We start from the raw sequence: 6,993 nt of genomic DNA, 5'->3' as shown, positions 1-6,993 counted from the left end.
CCCTCCAAGGCCAAAATATCCTTGCGTAAGTACGGCGCCCAAAACTGCACACAGTACTCCAGCTGCGGCCTCACCAATGCCCTATACAGCCGCAGCAAGACCTCCCTACTTTTATATTCAATCCCCCACGCTATGAAGGCCAGCATCCCATTCGCCTTCCTGACCACCTGCTGCACCTGCAAGCTGGGTTTTTGCGACTCATGCACAAGGACCCGAGGTCCCTCTGCACTGTCGCCTGCTGCAGTTTTTCTCCACGTAAGTAATAATCCTTCCTATCATTATTCCTACCAAAGTGGACCACCTCACACTTGCCAACATTAAATTCCATTTGCCATTTCCTGGCCCATTCGCCCAGCCTATCTAGATCCTTCTGCAGACTCTCCACACCCTCCGCGCAATTTGCCATTCCTCCAATCTTGGTGTCAGCAGTAAATTTCGACACCATACACTCGGTTCCCTCCTCCAGATCATCTATATAAATGATAAATAGCTGAGGCCCCAGCACCGACCCCTGAGGCACTCCACTAGTCACCAACCGCCAATCCGAATAGCACCCATTAACCCCCACTCTCTGCCTCCTATTTGATAACCAATCCTCTATCCACGCTAACACCCTACCCCCAACTCCATGCCCCCTGACCTTCTGCAATAATCGCTTGTGAGGTACCTTGTCAAACGCCTTCTGAAAATCAAGAAAGACCACATCCACCAGGTCTCCTCTATCCACCGCCCTAGACACATCCTCATAGAACTCCAGTAAATTCGTCAGACACGACTTCCCCTTGACGAAACCATGCTTCGTCTGCTCTATCAAGCAATTCCCCTCAAGATGCCTCGCTATTTCCTCCTTGATGACAGATTCTAACATTTTACCTACAACAGACGTTAAACTAACCGGCCTATAATTCCCTGCCTTTTGCCTGGCACCCTTCTTAAACAATGGCGTAACATTAGCCGCTTTCCAATCTTCCGGCACTTCCCCGGAATCCAGCGACGTCTGGAAAATAACCACCAATGCATCCACTATCACCTCCGCTCCAGGGACCCAGGTTCAATTTCAGCCTTGGGACACTGTCTGTGTGGACTTGCATGTTCTCCCTGTGTCTGCGTGGGTTTCTTCTAGGTGCTCTGGTTTCCTCCCACAGTCCAAAGATTGCAGGTTAGCTGGACTGACCATGCTAAATTACCCTTCAGATGGTTAGATGGGATTAACATGGACATGTTAAATGTATGAGGTTACATGAGGTTACATGGCAGGGGAGAGGGCCTGAGTAAGGTATGCTTGTCACAGGGTCAATGCAGACTTGATGGGCTGAATGGCCTCTTTTGCACTGAGGGAATCGATGATTCCTTGAGGCCTAACTTACTAAAATTTATGGACGCAAGTAGAAGTCATGTTAATAATATAAGCATAAATATTATATTTGATTTTGCCATTTGAAGTTGATCTCAGTTCTATTAATATATAAATGTTTATGAATGTTTATTTAAGCATGTTTTGTAACTGACTATGAAGTATTTGGTGTGTATTGAATGCATTTAATTTTATTCACAGGGCCATGGTTAATGCAAGTGCCCAATTTCACTCTACGGCCCACTCATTAGCCTGGGTTGTCCATTACTAGTTGGTCCTGTACTGGAGGAGAGCAGCTGATTGACAAGCAAGATCACAGCGATGCTCAGCGAGAAGCTGTACTTCCTCAAAGCCAAGCATTTGGCCTGAAGACTGCTGCTTAAAACCCATGATGGGTGACTCTAAGCTGGAAGAAAGCTTCCCAAAAAAAAAGTACCATTCATGTGGTAATTATTGCTGGATTTGATTCATTGTATTAAAATCAATGTGATGTTGTTCTGGGGAATGTATAGTCTCAGAATTTAGGAAAGTCAATAGATTTGCAATAGGGTTAATTCAGTCACATTGTGTGTATAGCCGTTATTGTAGTTAAGTGTAATATTTGTTTTGTGTTGTTGCCTTTTATGCGCATTTTACAATTTAATAAGCATTTTTTTAATTTGAGCAATTAGACAAACTTCCCTCACTGATTTCCATCTTTTTCCCCATATGATATGAAATTGCAAAATAACCAGTTACAAACCAATGTTCCAAGTTTTTCTTCCGGGATTTGGGGCACCTTTGTATTTAACATCAGTGGTATTCTTAACAGCGGGCAGACCCATCGGTGAAATTCAGGTATATCTTTTAGGAGCGCGTTGTAATCTGATTCTATAAAGCCTCCCTATGTACCTTTCCCTTCTCAAAGGCAACCTCCACGGCAATGTGAATCACTGGGGCTTTGTACTCAGGTGCAAGTGCTGATTAGCTACACTTTAGGCCCCAATGACATTGTATGTTGAAATTGAATAGACAGTTATAGTCTAACCATTTACAAAACCTGATATTCTTAACATTTCCCTGGGACTTGGAAACTAACGGTCTATCCACTGTCATCCCAGGTGTTTCTGCCAATGTCTACAAGTTTGAAAATGTTGCACCTTTTTTCCAGTGAACAACCTGGGGCCCCTTTAAACATTAACAATGAATTCACCCGGGTTTGCTGTCATTAGAATTTAGAATTTGACTCTTTACATTCTTCCATTTTATCTTATATTAAAACACAGTCCCAAAACGAACATAACAAACTCATAAAACATTGCATTTGTAGCAGTTTGATTTGGAGTCTGAAAGATATGAGGATGGATTTCTCCACATGGTAAAAATCTAGCTGGCAGCATAAGAATTTCACACTGTGCCATAATTATTGAGAGCATGTTTGAGCAATAAGGCAGATTAGTAAAAGAACTGAAAATGGTAATTAATTTATTTGAGTTGAAGTTGATGTGGACTATTTAAGATTGTGTATATAAACTAATTATACAGAAACCTGAATAAGTGCTTTCAGAGTGGACAATCAATGCTATGGGTTATGTTTGCTCCATGATTTGACGGTGATTGCTGGGATGGGTACATTTGCTTTATCTACTCTTACTAAGTCCCAACAGATGATATTTGGCAGAAACAATCGAGCAAAGCTACAGGGCCTGTTGATGGGATGTGCATCCCAGCAGGATGTGTGGAGTCACACCATCACTCTGTTGGCCATAATGCCGATACTGTTATAGCCTGAGGAAAGAAAAGATCCCCTTCAAATTGCTGTGCATAATTACCTGAGAATATCATGCTGTGGCATACTGCGCAACTTCTCCACAGTTCACACTATAAGGCTGCAATATGTCAGGGATGGTAAGTGTTTGCTGGAAGTGCAGTCATTCAATCCCTGACATAAACACAGAAACCACTAAAGGAGCTCTGGCAGCATCTGTGGAGAGTTAACTTTTCAAGTCGAATACAGGTTCTTCAGAACTGAAGGAGGGTCAAAGAGTAGGGAGGGGGGGTGGAGGGGGATGGGTGTCGAGGCTGGTCCGGGCATGTATGCCAGTGATCAGGCCATGGCGGGGTTAGAGGGTAAGCATTTTGGGGGATTGCTCACAAAGCCAAGCTGACTGTCCCTAATCAGTCCTTGACTCTCTAAATGCCTGTAGATCCTGTCTCTCAGAATAGTTTCGAACACCTTACCCACTACAGATATCAGTCTCACCAGCCTGTCGTTCCCAGGCTTTTCCCTGCAGTCCTTCTTAAACAAAGGCACAACAGTTGCCACCCTCCAATCTTCAGGCACCTCACCTGTGGCTGTCGATGATTCAAATATCTCTGCTAAAGGACCTGCAGTTTTCTCCCTCACCTCCCACAACAGCCTGGGATACTCTTCATCAGATCCCATTGATTTATCTGCCTTGATGCGCTTTAAGACTTCCAGCACCTCCTATCTGTAATATGTACACTCCTCAAGACATTACTATTTATTTCCCCAAGTTCCCTAACATCCATGCCTTTCTCAACAGTAAATACTGATGAGAAATATTCATTTAGGATCTCACCCATCTCTTGTGGATCCGTACATAGATGACCTTGTTTATCCTTAAGAGGCCCTACTCTTTCCCTAGTTACTCTTTTGCCCTTTATGTATTTGTAGGAGCTCTTTTGATCCTCCTTTGCCTTATCTGCCAAAGCAGTCTCGTGTCCCCTTTTTACCCGCTTACCTCAACTCCTACACCCCCTACACTCTTCAAGGGATCCACTTGATTCCAGCTATCTATGTGTGTCATATGCCTCTTTCTTCTTGACCAGAGCCTCAATATCCCGAGTCATCCAGGGTTTTCTATTTCTACCAGCCTTGCCCTTCACTCTGAGAGGAATATGCTTACCCTGAACCCTGGTTAACACACTTTTGAAAGCCTCCTACTTACCAGACATCCTGTTGCCTGCCAGCAAACTCCCCAAATCATCTTTTGGAAGTTCCTGTCTAATATTATCAAAATTGGATAAAAGCAAATTACTGCAGATGCTGGAATCTGAAACTTGATAAAGGGTTGTCTGGACTTGAAATGTCAGCGCTTTTCTCTCCTTACAAATGCTGCCAGACCTGCTGAGATCTTCCAGTGTTTTCTCTTTTGGTACCATCAAAATTGGTCTTGCCCCATTTAGAATATTAACTTTTGGGACAGACCTATCATTCTCCATAGCTATCTTAAAACTAATGGAATTATGGCCACTGCTCCCAAAGTGATCCCTCTAACACTTTTGTCACCTGCCCTTCCTTATTTCCCAAGACGAGATCAAGTTTTGCCCCCTCTCTGTGGTCAGGCCATCCACATACTCAATGAGAAATTCCTCCTGAATACACTCTACAAATCTCTCTCCATTCAAGCCTCAAATACTGTGGCTGTCCCAGTCAATGTTGGGAAAGTTGAAGTCCTCTACTATTACCACCCTATTTTTCTTGAAGTTATCTGTAGTCTCCTTACAGATTTGCTCCTCAATTTCTCGCTGACTATTTGGTGGCCTATAATACAATCCTATCAAACTGATCTCTCCCTTCTTATTTCTCAGTTCTCCCCATATAGACTCAGTGGGTGTACTCTCAGAAATATCCCCTCAGTACTGCCATGATGTTTTCCCTAATTCTCCTGTTCAATCTTTCCTATAGCATCTGTACCCTGAGCTGCCAGTCCTGTCCCTCCCTTAGCCATGTTTCAGTAATTGCCATAATATCCCACTCCCATGTACCCATGCATGCCCTGAGTCCATCTGCGTTGCTCGTCAGGCCTCTTGCATTGAAATAAATGCAGTTTACTCTGGACTTGCCTTACTCTGTGCCCTGCTTTTGCCTGACCTGTCTAGCACAAGGATTACTGGGAACTAGGGAATGTTGACTGGGGGCGGCTGTTTGAGAGTAAATCCACATCCCATATGTGGGATTCTTTTAAAAGTCAGTTGTTAACAATTCAGGACAACTATGTCCCTGTAGAAATGAAGAATAAAGATGGCAAGATTTGGGAACTTGGATGACAAGAGAGGTTGTGACTCAGTGAAAAAGAAGAAAGTGCCATACATAACTTTCAAGAAACTGAAAATGGATAAGGCTCTTGAGGAATACAAAGATAGCAGGAAAGAACTTAAACAGCCACTTAGGAGGGCAAAAAGGGGCCATGAAATGTCCTTGGCAGGCAGGATTAAGGAGAAGCCCAAGGCTTTTTACGCGTGTACAAGGAGACAGTAGCAGTGGAAGGGAACTTTTCTAACTGGAGTTCTAAGACAAGTGGTGTTCCACAAGGATTAGTGCTGGGGCCTCTGTTGTTTGTAATATATATAAATGATTTTGGGGAAAACGTAGGTGGTTGGATTAATTTGGTAAATTTGCAGATGATATAAAAATTTGAGGAGTAGTAGATAGTGAGGAGGATTGTCAGAGGATACAGCAGGATATAAATCAGCTGGAGACCTGGACAGAAAGATGGCAGATGGAATTTAACCTGGAAAAATATGAGATGTTGCGATTTGGAAAGTCTACTGCAGAAAGGAAGTGTATAGTAAATGACCCCTTAGAAATATTAGCATATCAGGGGAACCTAGGCATGCAGACCCACAGTTTCCTGAAGGTGGCAACTCAGGTGGACAATATGAGCAGGAAGGCTTATGGCATGCTGGCCTTCACTGGTCAGGGCAATGAGTATAGGAATTGGAAAATCATGTTGCAGCTGTATAAGGCTTTCGTTAGCCGCATTTGGAGTATTGTGTACAATTCTGATCGTCACTCTACCAGAAGGATGTTGATGCATTGGAAAGGGTGCAGAAGAGATTTACCAGGATGTTGTCTGGTTTGGAAGATACTGTTCTTTGTTCTTCCTAAATTACATGAAAGCATCTCAAACATATCCTTGGTCGGACTAAGTCATCAACTCCAAAATCATGGAGCACACTAATTCCATTAGCACACACTTGTTGCTGAACCAGTGGTGTCGGAGTTGGTATAGCCACATTCTTCAGATGGATGGCAATGGTATTCCCAAAGACTTGCTACACACTGAACATTCTTATGTTCATGGCCCTATTTCAAGAACACCTGTAGGTGAGATATGAAGAGGGTGGACATCGATACAGACCACTGGAAGACAGCTGCTGACAGACAGGACCTTGGATGGAGGGTCCTCAGAACAGGTGAGGCAAAACAGAAATCTCAGTGAGTGGAGAAGAGGGTCCAGAGAAAAGAGAGGCCAGCAAATCCTGCACTGGCTCAGTCCACACTGCCTTCACCTGCAGCACTTGCAGCAGAGGCAGCCCTGCCAGAGTGGGGCACCTGAGCTGCAGCAGGCAATGTTTAACATGGAATTGACAGTCAGGATGCAAATCATCATCTGACAAATTGGAAAGCAGCCAGGGCAACAATTCAAAACTACTTCATTATCTGTAAAGTGTTTAGGACATTTTGATGTTGTTCACAACTCTATATAAATGCAAAAACCTCTTTCTCTGGAGATTTAGCTGAAAAGTACCCCAGAAAAAACAATGTCCAATGTTGGTGTGAATTGTCGCAGTTACAGACTTTATCCCCCAGATGGCAGTATGCTATAAGACATAATTATGAGAAGATTTGT

The sequence above is a fragment of the Carcharhinus amblyrhynchos genome, chromosome 5, assembly GCF_965287045.1.
Source record: "Carcharhinus amblyrhynchos chromosome 5, sCarAmb.v2.hapA, whole genome shotgun sequence".
In the NCBI taxonomy this organism is placed as follows: domain Eukaryota; kingdom Metazoa; phylum Chordata; class Chondrichthyes; order Carcharhiniformes; family Carcharhinidae; genus Carcharhinus; species Carcharhinus amblyrhynchos.
The sequence above is the reverse complement of the archived record's forward strand: the minus strand, read 5'-3'. Positions refer to the sequence as shown.